Here is an 18,165-nt window from a genome sequence, read left to right on the forward strand (position 1 = left end):
GTGCAGAGGAAGTTTACCAAGATGTTGCCTGGTCTGGAGGGTGTTAGCTATAAGGCTGAATAGACTTGGACTGTTTTCATTAGAACAACGGAGGTTGAGGGGCGACCTGTTGAGGTCTACAAGATTATGAGGGGCATGGATAGAGTGGATGGGCAGGCACTCTTTCCCAGGGCGGAGGGGTCAGTCACCAGGGGGCATAGTTTAAGGTCTGTGGGGCAAAGATTAGAGGAGATGTAGGAGGCAGGTTTTTTTACGCAGAGGTTGTGAGTGCCTGAAACGCATTGCCTAGGGAGGTTGTGGAAGCAGATACATTAACGGCATTCAAAAAGCATCTTTTTTAAAAAATATATATTTTATTGAAAATTTTTTCCAATCAACAATTTTCCCCCTCTTACAAAGCAAACGTAACAATGAAGAAATTTTTAACAATACACAAATAACAAAACCCCATTATCTTTTGACATAAACTAAACTAAACCCCCCCCCCCCTCCTCCCCCCTCCCCCGTGGGTTGCTGCTGCTGGTCATCTGTCTTCCCTCTAATGTTCCCCTAGGTAGTCGAGAAATGGCAGCCACCGCCTGGTGAACCTTTGAGCCGACCCTCTCAGGACAAACTTTATCTGCTCCAGTTTAATGAACCCCGCCATATCATTTACCCAAGCCTCCAGTCCGGGGGGTTTCGCCTCCTTCCACATGAGTAGGATCCTGCGCCGGGCTACTAGGGACGCAAAGGCCACAACGTCGGCCTCTTTCGCCCCCTGCACTCCCGGCTCATCCGCAACTCCAAATAGAGCTAACCCCCAGCCTGGTTTGACCCGGGCCTTCACCACCTTCGAAATCACTCCCGTCACTCCCTTCCAATACCCTTCCAGTGCCGGGCACGCCCAAAACATATGTGCGTGGTTTGCCGGGCTCCTACCACACCTCCCACATCTGTCCTCCACTCCAAAGAACCTGCTCAATCTTGCTCCCGTTATGTGTGCTCTATGTAGCACCTTAAATTGAATCAGGCTAAGCCTGGCGCATGAAGAGGAATTTACCCTGCTTAGGGCATCAGCCCACATACCCTCCTCTATCCCCTCCCCTAGTTCTTCTTCCCACTTTCCTTTTAGTTCGCCCACCGACTCCTCCCCCTCTTCCCTCATCTCTCGGTATATCTCTGACACCTTGCCCTCTCCGACCCACACCCCTGAAAGCACTCTGTCCTGAATCCCCTGTGTCGGGAGCAACGGAAATTCCCTCACCTGTTGTCTAGTAAACGCCCTCACCTGCATATCTCAAGAAATTTCCCCGGGGCAACACATACTTTTCCTCCAATGCTCCCAAGCTAGCAAAAGTCCCATCTATAAACAAATCTCCCACCCTCCTAATTCCCAACTGGTGTCAGCTCTGAAATCCTCCATCCATTCTTCCTGGGGCGAACCTATGGTTGTTCCTGATTGGGGACCCCACCAGGGCTCCCCGCACCCCTCTCTGTCGCCTCCACTGTCCCCAGATATTCAGTGTTGCCGCCACCACCGGATTCGTGGTAAACTTTTTACGTGAGAAGGGTAGCGGCGCCGTCACCAACGCCTCTAAACTCGTCCCTTTACAGGACTTTCTCTCCAGTCTTTTCCACGCCGCTCCCTCACCCTCCATCATCCATTTACGTATCATTGCCACATTGGCGGCCCAATAGTAATCGCCCAAGTTCAGTAGTGCCAATCCTCCTCTGTCCCTACTACGCTGAAGGAACCCCCTCCTTACTCTCGGAACTTTCCCTGCCCACACAAAGCTCGTTATGCTCCTGTCTATTTTATTAAAAAAGGTCTTAGTGATTAGTATAGGGAGACATTGAAATACAAATAAGAACCTCGGGAGGACCATCATCTTGATTGCTTGCACCCTGCCCGCCAGCGACAGAGGCTGCATGTCCCACCTCTTGAAGTCCTCCTCCATTTGTTCTACCAGCCGTGTCAGATTAAGTCTGTGCAAGGTTCCCCAGCTCCTAACGATCTGGATCCCCAGGTATCGGAAGTTTCTTTCCACTTTCCTTAGAGGCAAGCCTTCTATCTCTCTACTCTGGTCCCCTGGGTGTATCACAAATAATTCACTCTTCCCCATGTTTAGCCTATACCCCGAGAAATCCCCGAACCCCCTCAAAATTCGCATAACCTCTATCATCCCCCCCGCTGGGTCCGACACGTATAACAATAGGTCATCTGCGTATAACGAGACTCGGTGTTCTTCTCCCCCTCTAATCACCCCTCTCCATTTCCTGGAGTCTCTCAACGCCATGGCCAGAGGTTCAATTGCCAACGCGAACAACAATGGAGACAGCGGGCATCCCTGTCTTGTTCCCCTATATAGTCGGAAATACTCCGATCTTTGTCGACCTGTAACTACACTTGCCGTTGGAGCCCCATAAAGAAGTCTAACCCAGCTAATAAACCCGTTCCCGAACCCAAACCTCCTTAACACTTCCCATAAATACTCCCACTCCACCCTATCAAATGCCTTCTCTGCATCCATTGCCGCCACTATCTCTGCCTCCCCCTCCACTGGGGGCATCATTATCACCCCTAATAGTCGTCGCACATTAACATTCAGTTGTCTCCCTTTTACGAACCCTGTCTGGTCTTCGTGCACCACCCCCGGGACACAGTCCTCTATCCTCGATGCCAGTAACTTTGCCAACAATTTGGTGTCCACGTTCAATAATGAAATAGGTCTATAGGACCCGCACTGCAATAAATCTTTATCCCTCTTCAAAATTAGCGATATCGTCGCCTCCGACATCGTCGGGGGTAGAGTCCCCCCTTCCCTGGCCTCATTGAACGTCCTCACCATCAACGGGGCCAACAAGTCCACATATTTTCTGTAATATTCCACCGGGAACCCGTCTGGTCCCGGGGCCTTCCCTGCTTGCATGCTTCCCAGTCCCTTAATAACCCCAATCGGTGCACCCAGGCCTACCACCTCCTGCTCCTCCACTTTCGGGAACCTCAATTGGTCCAGGAAATGCCGCATCCCCTCCTCTCCCTCTGGGGGTTGAGACCTATACAGTCCCTCATAGAAGGTCTTGAACACCTCATTTATCTTTCCTGCCCTTCGCACCGTGTCTCCCCTTTCATCTCTAATTCCTCGCTGCTGCCCTCTTTCGCAATTGATGAGCCAACAGGCGATCCCCAGCCTTTTCCCCATATTCATACCTCCTCCCCTGTGCCTTCCTCCACAGTACCTCCGCCTTTCTGGTGGTCAGAAGATCAAACTCCGTCTGGAGTCGTCTCCTCTCCCTGTACAGTTCCTCCTCCGGGGTCTCTGCAAATTCCCTATCCATCCTTGAAATCTCCCCCAGTAATCTTTCCCTTTCCTTGGCCTCTGTTTTCCTTTTGTGGGCCCCAATGGAGATCCGCTCTCCTCTGACCACCGCTTTTAGTGCTTCCCATACCACTCCCACAGGGACCTCGCCGTCGTCATTGACCTCCAGGTATCTCTCAATACACCCCCGCACTCTTGCACACACTCCCTCATCCGCCATCAGTCCCACATCTAATTGCCAGAGTATTCTCTGCTCCCTTTCCTCTCCTAATTCCTGGTCCAGCCAATGTGGGGCATGGTCCGAAACCGCTATGGCTGAGTACTCAGCTTCTTCCACCCTAGAGATCAACGACCTTCCCAAAACAAAAAAATCTATCCGGGAGTACACTTTATGGACTTAGGAGAAGAAGGAGAACTCCCTAGCCCTAGGTCTAAGAAATCGCCATGGATCCACTCCCCCCATTTGGTCCATAAATCCCTTAAGTACCTTGGCCGCTGCCGGCCTTCTTCCGGTCCTTGAGCTGGATCTATCTAGCCCCGGGTCCAGCACCGTATTAAAGTCCCCTCCTAAAATCAAGTTTCCTACCTCCAGGTCCGGTATACGCCCCAGCATCCGTCTCATAAATCCCGCATCGTCCCAGTTTGGGGCATACACATTAACCAACACGACCTCCATTCCCTCCAGCCTGCCACTCACCATTACATATCTACCTCCGCTATCTGCTACGATGTACTTTGCTTCAAATGCTACCCGTTTCCCCACCAAAATGGCCACCCCTCTGTTCTTTGCGTCTAGTCCTGAGTGGAACACCTGTCCCACCCATCCTTTCCTTAACCTAACTTGGTCCGCCACCTTTAGGTGCGACTCTTGGAGCATAACCACGTCTGCCCTTAGTCCTTTCAAATGCGCGAGCACTCGGGCCCTTTTTATCGGTCCGTTCAGGTCTCTCACGTTCCACGTGATCAGCCTCACTAGGGGGATACCTGCCCCCCTCCCGTGTCGACTAGCCATTACCTTCTCTAGGCCAGTCCCATATCCCGCCTCCGTGCTCCCGCTCGCTCCCCCAGTGTCGCACACCATCCCCGTCCACCCACTCTTTAGCCATTTCCTTTTGGATTTCCGCAGCAGCAGCCCAGTTGTTCCCCCCCCCCCCTCCCCCCCCCGCTAGATCTCTTTCTAGCGTGATTGCTCCCCCCATATTACTTCCGTAAGTCAGCTGACTTCAACTGACCCCGGCTACTCCTGCTCACTCCTCGACCCCCCCCCCCGTGTGGGGAACTCCTATCCGCCTTGCGCCTGTCTTCCCGCCTTATTCTTTCTGGCGCGGGAACATCCCTTTACCTGACCCGCCTCTTATGGCGCAGCTCCCTTTCCCCTCCCCCTCCCTTTCCCCATTCTCCAACTATGTCCCGTCTTTCCCCCCTCACCGGCGCCCACATTTCCCAATGTCTCCCCCCCTTCCCAATTTACTTCTCAATTAACTTCAACCATGACATTAACAATAACATTTCCTGCAGCATCAGTCCCTCAGTTCCGATCCAATTTCTCCTCTTTGATAAAGGTCCATGCTTCCTCCGCCGTCTCGAAATAATGGTGTCTCTCCTGATACGTGACCCATAGTCTTGCCGGCTGCAGCATCCCGAACTTCACCTTCCTTTTATGCAACACCTCTTTGGCTCGGTTAAAGCTCGCCCTCCTTCTCGCCACCTCCGCACTCCAATCCTGGTACACCCGTACCACTGCATTCTCCCATCTGCTACTCCGCACCTTTTTAGCCCATCTCAGGACCTCTTCTCTATCCTTTAGGCGGTAAAATCGCACGATTATCGCCCTGGGTGGTTCTACCGCTTTTGGTCTTCTCGCTGGGATCCGATGTGCCCACTCCACCTCCAAGGGGCCCGTAGGGGCCTCCGCACCCATCAGTGAGCTCAGCATCGTACTTGCATAAGCTCCACAGTCCACTCCTTCCACACCCTCAGGGAGACCCAGTATCCGAAGGTTCTTCCTTCGCGCTCCGTTTTCTAGGGCCTCGATCCTTTCAGTACACTTTTTATGAAGTGCCTCGTGCGTCTGTGTCTTAACCGCCAGGCCCAGGATCTCGTCCTCAATATCTATCACCTTCTGCTCCACCACGCGGAGCTCTGTCTCCTGGGTCTTTAGTGCCTCCTTGAGCCCAATTGCCTGTATCATCGGGGTCAGCACCTCCCTCTTCAGCAGCTCCACGCACCTTCTCACAATTTCATCCTGCTCAGGCCCCCATTTCGCCTGCGCTTTCTCCGCCGCCATCTTGTGCTTCTCTCTTTCTGACCCTTTGGTCGACGATTCCTCGCGCTGCAGCCGCCGCCGCTGGTTTTTTTCTCCTTCATTGGGGGGGGGGACTCCCTTCTCTCACACCCCACACCGGGTTGCGTCGTCAAAAAATTCCCCGTTGGGGCTCTTAAAAGAGCCCGAAGGTCCGTCGGAGCTGGAGCCGCCGAAACGTGCGGCTAGCAAGGCATCACCGCAACCGGAAGTCTTCAAAAAGCATCTTGACAGACACATGGATAGGATGTGTATAGAGGGATATAGAGAGATAGAGGAAGTGCAGAGGGTTTTGGCAAAGTTTGGTATCATGACCGTACAGGCTTGGAGGGCTGAAGGGCCTGTTCCTGTGCTGTATTGTTCTTTGTTCTTACCTGAGGAAGGGTATTATTGTCATTGAGGGAATGTAACAAAGGTTCACCAGACCTCTTCCGAGGATGGCAAGACTGTCCTATAAAGAGAGACCAGGGAATCTAGGACTGTTTTTTTCTACAATTTCGAAGAATGAGAGGTGATCACATTGAAACCCATAAAATACTTAAAGGGACAGACAAAGATGTTTCCCCTAGTTTGGGAGTCTAGAACCAGGGGACACCATTTTAAAGTAAGGGGGAAGCTACTTAGGACCCAAATGAGGAGCAATCCTTTTACTTAGAGGATTGTGAATCTTTGAAATTCTCTACCCAAGAAGGCTGTGGAAGGTCAGTCATTGTGTCTGTTTAAAGTAGAGATTGACATATTCCTAAATGTCAGTGAGATAATGGGGTGTGGGGATAGCATGGGGAAAAAGGCTTTGAGGTGGATGCCTTGATCATATTGAATGGCGGATCCAGATTGATGGGATGAATGGCCTACTCCTGCCCTTATGTTTCTGTTACAAACTACCTGAATATTTGTCATGATTGCTGACAGCAAATATAACACTTGTAATTTGGTTGAAAATTGTGTTTCAAAAATATGTAACAGAAGGAACTGAATTGACAGAGGAGACTTAGAAAGGGAACTGAGATTGAGAGCAGACTCAAAACATGTAACTCTCAGACAATGTGACCAGGCAATTAAAGAAATCAAATAAAATTCTGGAAGATAAAGCCACAAGAAGAATTTGTCAATATTGTACTCTCTATTGCCTAAAATTAATCTTCAATCCTGGCCACTGTGAAACAAAAATGTGTTTCAGGTTAAGTTTTACCACGAGCACAGGAGGTGCAGAGAATATGGCCATCAGATGCAAGGGGTAACAACGGTACAAGCCTCTGATCATATTGCTCTTACCAATCTCATGGGGGGCCAACACAGAAAGACAGAGGAAAATCAGCCTTGTACTCCCACCCATCCAGTTACCTTTCCATTGGCAACCTCCAAATCAAATTTGATTAACTTGTCTTCAACTAGATCATATTTTCATACCTCATTAATAAACTGCTGTCAATAAACTCGTGTCATAAAGACATCTCTGCTTACATTGCAGCCAATAAGGTTTTCATTTGTAATGCATTGTTAACTCCAGAAGTGCAACAGTATACTGCTGTAATAGAGACCTGACTATTACATGGTAATTGTTACATCATTATGATTTGTAATTGCATTGCTATCGATGCAGCCTAATGGAAAGTGTTTGTAAAGCATTTTTAAAAGTACCAACTAACCAATTGAATTTTCTTCCAAGTACATCGGCATTTTTCACTACTGCAAATTATCTATTCTTCCAGCACAATTTAAATAGCAACAACCTCTGGAAAAAGTTGTTATTTTAATCATTTATGATGGAAATTCTTTATCAGAACTTACTTCCGTTCAAAGCATTAGCTCGACCCTTCCCTTCACATTTCTGAGTGGTATTACTCCACGTTAAAATGTTGAACTCGGTCTAAGTCCCACAAGAAATGCTTAACTTAATTTGGTCCCTTATAAAAGGAGGACACCGAGGATGAGCCAGCTCTTTGAGGAGGTAGAAAATGTGTGTGAACGCTGTGGGGGGGCCCCCGCAAACCACCGCAAACCACTTTGACATGTTTTGGGCCTGTCCAATGCTGGAGGATTACTGGGAGGAGGTTTTTAGGATAATCTCTAAAGTGGTGCACGTGAAACTGGACCCAGGCACTCAGAGGCCATATTCGGGGTGTTGGACCAGCCGGGGTTGGTAGCGGGTGCGGAGGCAGTAGTTGTAGCCTTCACCTCGTTGATCGGCCGAAGGCGGATCCTGTTAGGATGGAGAGCAACCTCTCCACACTGCGCCCTGGCGTGGCGGGGGAACCTGCTGGAATTCTTGACTCTTGAGAAGGTTAAGTTTGAACTGAGGGGAAGGATGGAGGGGTTCCACAATTCATGGGCATTATTCATTATGCACTTTCAAGAATTGGATTACATCGAACATTAAGGGGGTGTTGAGAGGGTTGGGGGAGGGGGACTGTATGTGTTAATGGTGACTATGGGTGATTCCTGATTCCTTTTGGTATTTATTTATGTTAACATGCGGGCTGCTGTTTGGGGGTTTGGTAGCAGGATGGGATTGTTGTTGATATAGGGATTGACATTCTATTCGTTACTACTTATTGTTGGTGGGTGTAAATTTGGGAGAAAATGTGAAAAAGGAGGAGAATAAAAATATTTATAAAAAAATAAATAAAAGAAAGACACTTCTGAGATATTACAGTTTATTTTGAAATAGCGAAAACTAGCTGCCAATCCACTATTGTTTATTTTGCCCGCCTGCCCAATACAGACTTCTACAGCAAAGGTTTTTTTCACAAAACAGAGGTGAATCTCAAAAGGGAATGTGTTTGAAAAATAAATTAAAAATTTTCCATTGATTACCTCAGAACACTCAAGTGTTTTACATCAATTAAATTCTTTTTGAAGTGTAGTCACTGTTATAATGCGGGAAAACCAGCAATCAGTTTGTGCACAATGAACTGGCACAAACAACAATGTGGTAATGACCTGATGGATTCTTAACCATAAAATCCAGTAAATATTACCCAAGTCAAAGAACGGTTGTCACTTTAATAATAGGACACTTCACGACTTCTCAGATACTACCACTCTGTTGTGGAATTCCAAAAGGATGTTCAGAACAAACTGCTTCCTTTAATCGGAGGCTCTCCTGTCTTTACACTGGTGGCTGCCTCCAATTCAAAACTTCCTCAGCTTCTCAACATCCCACACAAAAGTGTTGGTTTTCAGGCCTTTCCCCACAGCAACTCATTTAAACATCCCTTTCCTAAAACTTTCTTTCCCCTTTCATCACAGGTTCCATTGTCCTTGAGCACCATTTTGAACTCAAATATAAAAACCCTCCATGTTTTCTATGTTGCCTCTACTTTCAGATCAGTAAGATTTAATATACCTATTCCTGTTTACTCGTGGAATCTTTGTAAGATTAAAATATTCCCCTTTTGAAATTCAACCATTGAAAAACCAAGTTTCCCACTTATCTCACAATGCAACTTTCAGATCCAACCTATTTAGTTGTAATTCAAACCCATTATAACCTCTCATTACAAATGCGCACCTAACAGCTTGAAGCTTTCATCGCTTGAACCTCAAAGAGTCTAGTAACTTTCTCCCGGTTTAATGTCACACGCACATACAGTTTTCTTTAACTACACAGAAAGCATAATCACAAAAATATAACAATGTGAGGAAAGTAAAGTCATCATAGTCCCAGATGACCATAGGCTGTTTTCCGCGTTGAGGGAGAGAGCTGCCTGGTGGTGATTTAACCTGAGGATCACCACACCTCAGACGAGGGGCAAGGTTGAGAAAACTGGGCCTTCATAAATAACCTCAGCCTGTACAGGAATTGAACCCGCGCTGTTGGCCTCACTCTGTATTATGAACCAGCTGTCCAGCCAACAGAACTAAACAGGTTGGGAATCCAAGCTGTGCATATAAATGAAACTTGGGAGCTAAAACCTCCCCAGACCTTAGAGCATCACATTGTCACGTACTTTACCACATCACGCCCCTACATTGTGCACCGATCCAGTCCCAAGTTAAACAGACATGTATATGATCAGCTGAATGCCATCTTTGTTTTGTGTATCGTTCTATGATTCAAAATCTGGTGCGAATTGGTTAATCTGAGGAATGTACAATGTCTCAAGGCTGTGTGTGGTACATTTTCATTGCTGTAGCGCTGGTAGATCAATAATAAATGAGACAAATGGTAGTTTAAGCTGTTAGTCGAAGGGCTGGTAATTTCAGTGTCTCTAGCATAAAACTACAAACAATGTAAAATCAATGGTACCTCTTTTCTGCAGTATTGATTCTTTGATGGCAGCAAAGACTGTGATGATGCCTTACATTTTAGTTTGTCATATCAATATATATATTTATTAATTTTCTGTTAAGTATGCTGAAAGTCATTCATGGTACAAACGTGAACATTTCTCAAAATAAGGAGAAATTACCTGAACTTGATACCCCTCATCCTAGCTGATGGAAGACAGATCACCAGGAGATGAAGGCTTGAAAGCTGGTGCTAAATCTCTGTGCAGTTGCAAGTTATTGCTTATGGAGCTTTTTTATATATTCTGCGCCTTCAACACAACAAAAACACTGCCTGGTCCTGTGAGCATAGGTGAGTCCCCAATTATTGCTTTCGACCTGAGCACAATTAAACAACAAATCAACACGCTTGCCATAATCATGATTGTGTAAACTTCCACATTTTTAATACAGTTCACCTCTACCCTGCCGATCACACCACTTAAACCCTTAGCTTTGCCTTGGCCACCTCCAGAAAGAATTTTTCAAATGTCTATTTGTTAGCTCCCAACCTACAATCTTCAGCTTGTTCAAATCTCAATTACCCATCTCCTACCCTGCAGTTACCAAGCACTCATAGACATGCTGGCCCTCAGTTCATCCTTATATCAGCTCTTATACTCCTTAAATCAATTTCCTTTCTTCTTCCTCTTCTGGGAAACACTTGGGATGTTGCATGTAAAAAGTGTAAATGCAAGTTACTGTTGCTTCCTCAGCCAGTTCCCGTATATAGTCTGACTATTCTAAGTTCAGCTTCCACCTCATCGAAAGGGAGCAAAGTGGGAAAGCCAAGACTTGAGGCCCATCACACTCTGCCAAACCAGTCCATGGCATAAGCCTCTGATTTTAATCAGTACATGTGGGCCTGAGGGTGTGTTTAAAATAAATAATCACACAGCAGCTACGGTAAAGGTACAGATGAAAATTCCGGCCTCTGCTAGACAACCCAACATTATCTCTCAAGCCCCTTTCGTTCACGATCACTTTAGATTACATTGAAGATCTGTCCAAGGAATTGGAATACCAAATAATTTATAAGCATTCAACCAAGTGAAGAATATGACCAAATCTTGGGTCACATACTTGTGGAGCCTGCACTTGTTAGAAGATGCATGTAATTTTTTAGACTGATGCAGCAAATCCTTCCCTTATCCAAGATGCAGAGGCAATAACTGTTTTATTAACCTGCACTTAGCAAGGTCAACAATTTATCAGCATTGTGTATTATATAAATAATGAATGTAACAATCTAGAGCTGTGTGAAAATCCTTCTGTGAAACCAGATTTCTCTGAGCCTTAGTGAAACATTTTGGCATTAAATTCACAAGTTACAAGGTTTCATGCCAGCTGGGATGATTCTGGATATACATATCCTGTTTTGAAATCCATTCTTTCCACAATTATGTTGGTCCATTATCTTCAAAGGGCTACAAAGTGACATCAGGGAAAAATTGACAAAGACCCAAGCTGACAGTGCTACATCTGAATACATGAAGCATTTACGACCAAATAGATGAAATAATAACACATATAGAAACTAATGAGTTTCGCCTTAGAGCCATTAAAGACATGTGGTAGCAGTGTAGGAAGTTAAATATGTCAGGATCCTGAACGTTTAGAAGAGGTAGGCAACATGGAAAAAGAAGTTGGGGTAAGAATGGGGGAGAGTGGCCCTGAAAATAAAGCATAAAGACAGGTGAGAGAAAGGATATTGGCTCGGAAAATCAAAATATAGAACATACAGTGCAGAAGGAGGCCATTCAGCCCATCGAGTCTGCACCGACCCACTTAAACCCTCAGTTCCACCCTATCCCCATAACCCAATAACCCCTCCTAACCTTTTTGGTCACTGAGGGCAATTTATCACGGCCAATCCATCTAACCTGCACGTCTTTGGAATGTGGGAGGAAACCGGAGCACCTGGAGGAAACCCACGCAGACACTGGGAGGACGTGCAGACTCCGCACAGACAGTGACCCAACGGGGAATCGAACCTGGGACCCTGGCGCTGTGAAGCCACAGTGCTAACCACTTGTGCTACCATGCTGCCCTTGTGCTGCCGTGCTGCCCTATGTAGAATAGGTTTGTCAAACTAAGAAACAAGGACAGAAAATACTGGTGGGAGCAATTGATACTAGTTGTCAGACAGGGGGTAAATTGGAGGTAACAAGTTTAACATGGTAATCATCGAGGGCTTTAATTTTCATATAGACTGGGAAAATCAAATGTTTTGTAGAGGATGAATTCATGGGACATATATAATATAGTTTTAAATCAGTGTGTTGAGGAACTAACAAGGGTACTGTATATTTTTGACATCATATTGTGCAATGAGAAAGGATTAATGAATAGCTTTGAAGTTAGGGAACTTCAAGGGAATAGTAATCATAATGTTACAATACCCTGGGCAAGTGTGTGGTCAATTCCAGTTTCACAGACCCCAGAGTCCCAAGATAAGTGAATTAATCAATAATTTGTGTATTTTCCTGAGATCTTTGACCTTTGCCAGCTCCAATGAGTCTCAGGCACGAAATTTTCCGGTATCGGCGCGATGTCCGCCGACCGGCGCCAATAACGGCGCAAATCAGTCCGGCATCGCGCCGCCCCAAAGGTGCAGAATCCTCCGTACCTTGGGGGGGCCGAGCCCTAACCTTGAGGGGCTAGGTCCGCGCCGGACTGATTTCCGCCCCGCCAGCTGGCGGAAAAGGCCTTTGGTGCCCCGCCAGCTGGCGCGGAAATGACATTGCTGGGCGGCGCATGCGCGGGAGCGTTAGCGGCCGCTCACGGCATACCCGCGCATGCGCTGTGGAGGGAGTCTCTTCCGCCTCCGCCATGGTGGAGACCATGGCGAAGGCGGAAGGAAAAGAGTGCCCCCACGGCACAGGCCCGCCCGCTGATCGGTGGGCCTCGATCGCGGGCCAGGCCACCGTGGGGGCCAGATCACCCCGCGCCGGAGCCCGCCCGCGCCACCTTGTCCCGCCGGTAAGAGAGGTGGTTTAATCCACGCCGGCAGGAGAGGCATTCTAGCAGCGGGACTTCGGCCCATTCGGGCTGGAGAATCGCGGGGGGGAGGCCCGCCAACCGGCGCGATGCGATTCCCGCCCCCACCAAATCTCTGGTGCAAGAGAATTTGGCAACCGGCGGGGCGGGATTCACGCCAGCCCCCGGCGATTCTCCGACCCGGCGGGGGGTCGGAGAATCTCGCCCCAGATTAGTAACTGAAATATTAACAAAACTGATTATTTATAACAAGATTAAAAGATGAACATGTAATGGTAAGAATGGAACAATGGTGTACTAATCTAATTGTCCCCCAAACCCCATCCCACCCTCCACCCCGACACACACAAGACAGGCACCTGGTGGAGGGGTCGAAAATATTCAAAAATAACAGAGATTAAAAGATATGTGAGATTTGAGGATCTTCACTGCTGAGGTTGAGGTCTTTGTAGGCGGTGATCTCTTCAGAATGTGAGGTGTTGGAAACCATCGGTTGGTTTGGGATCCTCAAGCTGGGCCACTCGGGCCAGATTCTCAGCCTGTGTGATCCCTTCTAGGGACACGCTTGTGTTGAGATGAGCCTTACCCACAGAAGATGCACGTCAGGTCTGCTCAGTTTCTGGTATGTGGTCAGCTTCAGCAGACTCACCAACAGAATATCAGCGCATCAGTTTTAGCAAGGCCTTCAGGTGGTCTGGTAACTTTAATGGGAGAGGATTACAGAAACAGGAAGGTTCCCCCTCCCCAGCTCTATCTTCAGGCTTTGAATGCTCATTAACTGCTCTGTTTAGCTGAAGGGAGTTCCAGCTAAGATTTGAGCGAGAATTCCACCCCTTCTGGGAGCGAGATCCGAAAGAATTCTGCTCAGCTCTGCAGTTTCTATCAAAACTAATTTGGAAAAACAGTCTCACAGAGAATGCCCACCAGCTCAGCTGAGGAGAAAACACAATCTCAAAACCAAAAGTCTGTCGTAGAATCATAGAATTTACAGTGCAGAAGAAGCCATTCGGCCCATCGAGTCTGCACCGGCCCTTGGCAAGAGCACCCTACCCAAGCCCACACCATCACCCTATTCCCGTAACCCCAACTAATGTTTTTGGACACTAAGGGCAATTTAGCATAGCCAATCCACCTAACCTGCACATCTTTGGACTGTGGGAGAAAACTGGAGCACCCGGAGGAAACCCCCGCAGACACAGGGAGAACATGCAGAACCTGCACAACAGTGATCCAAGCCGGGAATCGAACCTGGGACCCTGGAGCTGTGGAGCAACTGTGCTAACCACTGTTCTACCGTGCTGCCCACGTAATGTTGCAGGACAAGAATTTAAAAAGAGGAACAAGGAACAGGCAAGGATTTAATAAGTTCCTCACAATAACAAGATCGTACACTGAGTTTGAGAATGAGTTATGTAAGTCCAATGTTGGGTCTTAAATCTGAACAAAACAAAATCTTTGGTATGAGATGAGTTGGCTAAAACAGATAGGGAACTATATTTGATGACATGCCTGTAGATAAGCAGTGGCAATTACTTCAATAATTAATTCATAATTTACAAAAGATGCACTATCTCTTAAAGAAAAGCAGTCCAAAAGCAGTCCAACAATGGCTAACAAGAGCAGTTATAGATAGTATTAAAGGAAGAGGCTTATGAAGTTATCAAAATAGTGGGAGGTAGAACCAAGACATTGATGAAGAAAGAGATAAGACAATATAAGGATAAGCTCACAAGGAACAGAAACAGATTATCAAAGCCAGAAACTGAATGAGGATCCCTTAGATGTGGAGAGAGGAGAAATTATGATGGGGAAAGTAGAGGGTGGCGATAAAGGGGTCTTTTTCAGGATGGCAGCCGGTGACTAGTGGTGTGCCTCAGGGGTCTGTGCTGGGACCGCAACTTTTCACAATATACATTCATGATCTGGAAGAAGGAACTGAAGGCACTGTTGCTAAGTTTGCAGATGATACAAAGATCTGTAGAGGGGCAGGTATTGAAGAAGCAGGCGGGCTGCAGAAGACTTGGACAGGGTAGGAGAGTGGGCAAAGAAATGGCAGATGGAATACAATGTGGAAAAGCATACACTATTTTCTAAATGGGGAGATGTTTAGGAAATCAGAAGCACAAAGGGAATTGGGAGTCCTTGTTCACGAGTCTCTTAAGGTTAACGTGCAGGTTCAGTCGGCAGTTAGGAAGGCAAATGCAATGTTGGCATTCATGTCAAAAGGGCTGGAATACAAGACCAGGAATGTACTTCTCGGGCTGTAGAAGGCTCTGGTCAGACCCCATTTGGAGTATTATGAGCAGTTTTGGGCCCCGTATCTAAGGAAGGATGTGCTGGCCTTGGAAAGGGTCCAGAGGAGGTTCACAAGAATGATCCCTGGAATGACGAGCTTGTCATATGAGGAGCGGTTAAGGACTCTGGGTCTGTACCCATTGGAGTTTAGAAGGATGCGGGGGGATCTTATTGAAACTTATAGGGTACTTCGAGACTTGGATAGAGTGGATGTGGAGAGGATGTTTCCACTTGTAGGAAAAACTAGAAGCAGAGGACAGCATTTCGGACAAAAGAACGCTCCTTTAAAACAGAGATGAGGAGGAATTTCTGCAGCCAGAGGGTGGTGAATCTGTGGAACTCTGTGCCGCAGAAGGCTGTGGAGGCCAAATCACTGAGTGTCTTTAAGACAGAGATAGATAGGTTTTTGATCAATAAGGGGATCAGGGGTTATGGGCAGAAGACAGGAGAATGGGGATGAGAAAATATCAGCCATGATTGAATGGCGGAGCAGACTCGATAGGCCGAGTGGCCTAATTCTGCTCCTGTGTCTTCTGGTCTTCGGGTCTTATGGAATAGGAAATAGCACCTTCCTGATGGTTATGCTACCTGGTGGCTCCTTATTGATTTCAACACAGTGGGAGTGGTGACAACTGGTGGCTATTCACCCACCAGGGGTCCAGGTCTAACCTGGGTCCCCAGAGGAAAGTGAGTGAAAGCAGAATGGGGATCATGGATCATGGAATGGGGGTGGAGGGCAGGGGCGTTTGAGGCAAGGGCAGACCTGTCCTTCGTGATCTTCAATCAAGCAGAGAGTGCCTGAGTCCGAGGGACACTGGAGAGCAATGGCTAATGGTTGTGTTAATGAGATCACAATGATGTTAATGATGACACTAGGGGTCAGATGACCGAGAGGCTCCAAGATAGCTAGACACAGAACAGTCTGTTTTCTGAAAACCATGTACTCATCATGATCCCTTTTAAATAGCATCAATAAATCATTTTAGCAAAACTATACCATCTCAAATCACTTTTAGCCTATCGTATAAATAGATACGGTGCTCCCACCCAGCCTATCCATGGGAGGCCCCTGGCAAAGATAATGGATTTAGGGGTAATAAATGTCAATTGACTTATCAATGAGTTGAATTAAAATCCTGCTTCTGATGGCCAGGAATCATGCATGAGCCATTTCTGTCCTTCTTAATGAAAAGATGTTTTCCGTCACTGGGAAACTGATGCGCAGCCTCTCCCAAGATAACCTAGGCCCAGCCACCTGTTTTCCACCACTACAGGGCGCATGAAATGATGGAAGACACAAAAAACTTTCCAGAACAGTGGGGAACCAAAGGTCAAATGACACCACCATAGTGGGTCGGATCTCAAACAATGACGAGGCAGAGTACAGGAATGAGATAGAGAATCTGGTGAACTGGTGCGATGACAATAACCTTCCTTCAATGTCAACAAAACAAAAGAGATTGTCATCGACTTCAGGAAGCATAGTGGAGAACATGCTCCTCTCTACATCAATGGGAACGAAGTAGAAAGGGTGAGAGCTTCAAGTTTTTAGGTGTGCAGATCACCAACAACCTGTCCTGGTCCCCAATGCCGACACTATAGTTAAGAAAGCCCACCAATGACTCTACTTTCTCAGAAGACTAAGGAAATTTGGAATGTCAGCTACGACTTTCACCAACTTCTACAGATGCACCATTGAAAGCATTCTTTCTGGTTGTATCACAGTTTGGTATGGATCCTGCTCTGCGCAAGACCACCGGAAACTACAAAAGGTCGTGAATGTAGCTCAATCCATCACACAAACCAGCCTCCCATCCATTGACTCTGTCTACAATTCCCGCTGCCTCGGAAAGGCAGCCAGCATCATTAAGGACCCCACGCACCCCGGACATACTCTCTTCCACCTTCTTCCGTCAGGAAAAAGATACCAAAGTTTGAGGTCACGTACCAACCGACTCAAGAACAGCTTCTTCCCTACTGCCATCAGACTTTTGAATGGACCTACCGTGTATTAAGTTGATCTTTTCGCTACACCTTGCTATAACTGTAACATTATATTCTGCAGTCTCTCCTTCCTTCCCTATGTACGCTATGCATTGTTTGTACAGCATGCAAGAAACAATACTTTTCAATGTATACTAATACATGTGACAATAATAAATCAAATCAAATCAAAAATGCCACCAATGCCCCTGTCACTATTGCATACCTACCTCCCTGATTCGTCACCACTTTCTCCATCTGGAACCGTACTCTTTTACTAACCAGGACTGTAACCCCCAGTGCCTTGCCATCAAAACACGAATGAAACACCTGAGTAACCCAGCCCTTCCTAAGCCTCACCTGATCCTTCACCCTCAAGTGAGTCTCCTGCAGTATCACTGCATCAGCCTTCAAACATTTCAGGTGCGCAAACACCGTCGACCTCTTCACTGGGCCTCCCAAGCCCCTCATGTTCCATGTAGCTATCCTAATAGGGGGTCTCCACCCCCCACCCCCATCCCCCAGGAGGTGAGTTACTCATTACAGAGATTCCAAGGCATTGACCTGCTTTGGTAGCCAGTTCAGTTTCGGGTTAGTGGTAAGCCCAGGATGTTGATAGTGGGGATTCAGAGATGCAATGTCATTGAATATCAAGGGACGATGGTTAGATTATCTCTTGTTGGAGATGGCCATTGACTGGCACGTTTGTGGCAGGAATGTTATTTGCCACTTTTCATTCCAAGCCTGAATCTTGTCCAGGTCTAAGATGGGGAGGAATTTTTTCACTCAAGGAGTTGTGAAATCCCTATCCCGGGGAGCTGCGAACTTTGTATATTCAAGACCGAGATCAATAGATTTTTGTATACTTTAGCAATTCAGAGATAGTGGGCGAAATTCTCCGTTATCGGCGGAAAGTCCGCCGATCGGCGCAAAAAAGGCGCAAATCCCACTTGCGTCACGTCAGAAAAATGGGTCGATAGTCTCCGGCCCGAAATGGGCTAGCAGCGACGTAAC

At 47.1% G+C, this 18,165-nt stretch overlaps 1 long non-coding RNA gene across 1 annotated transcript in view; it reads left to right on the forward strand.

Annotated features, from left to right (window-relative positions):
- The window catches only part of LOC140386052 (uncharacterized), a 40,363-nt gene extending 23,816 nt beyond the window's left edge, over window positions 1–16,547 (forward strand). Inside the window, exon 3 of the long non-coding RNA XR_011933563.1 lies at window positions 16,443–16,547. This is a non-coding gene — a long non-coding RNA (uncharacterized lncRNA). The remainder of the gene's footprint in view (window positions 1–16,442) is intronic.
- Window positions 16,548–18,165: the final 1,618 nt, after the last annotated feature.

This window comes from Scyliorhinus torazame, chromosome 11 (assembly GCF_047496885.1).
Source record: "Scyliorhinus torazame isolate Kashiwa2021f chromosome 11, sScyTor2.1, whole genome shotgun sequence".
NCBI classification, from domain to species: domain Eukaryota; kingdom Metazoa; phylum Chordata; class Chondrichthyes; order Carcharhiniformes; family Scyliorhinidae; genus Scyliorhinus; species Scyliorhinus torazame.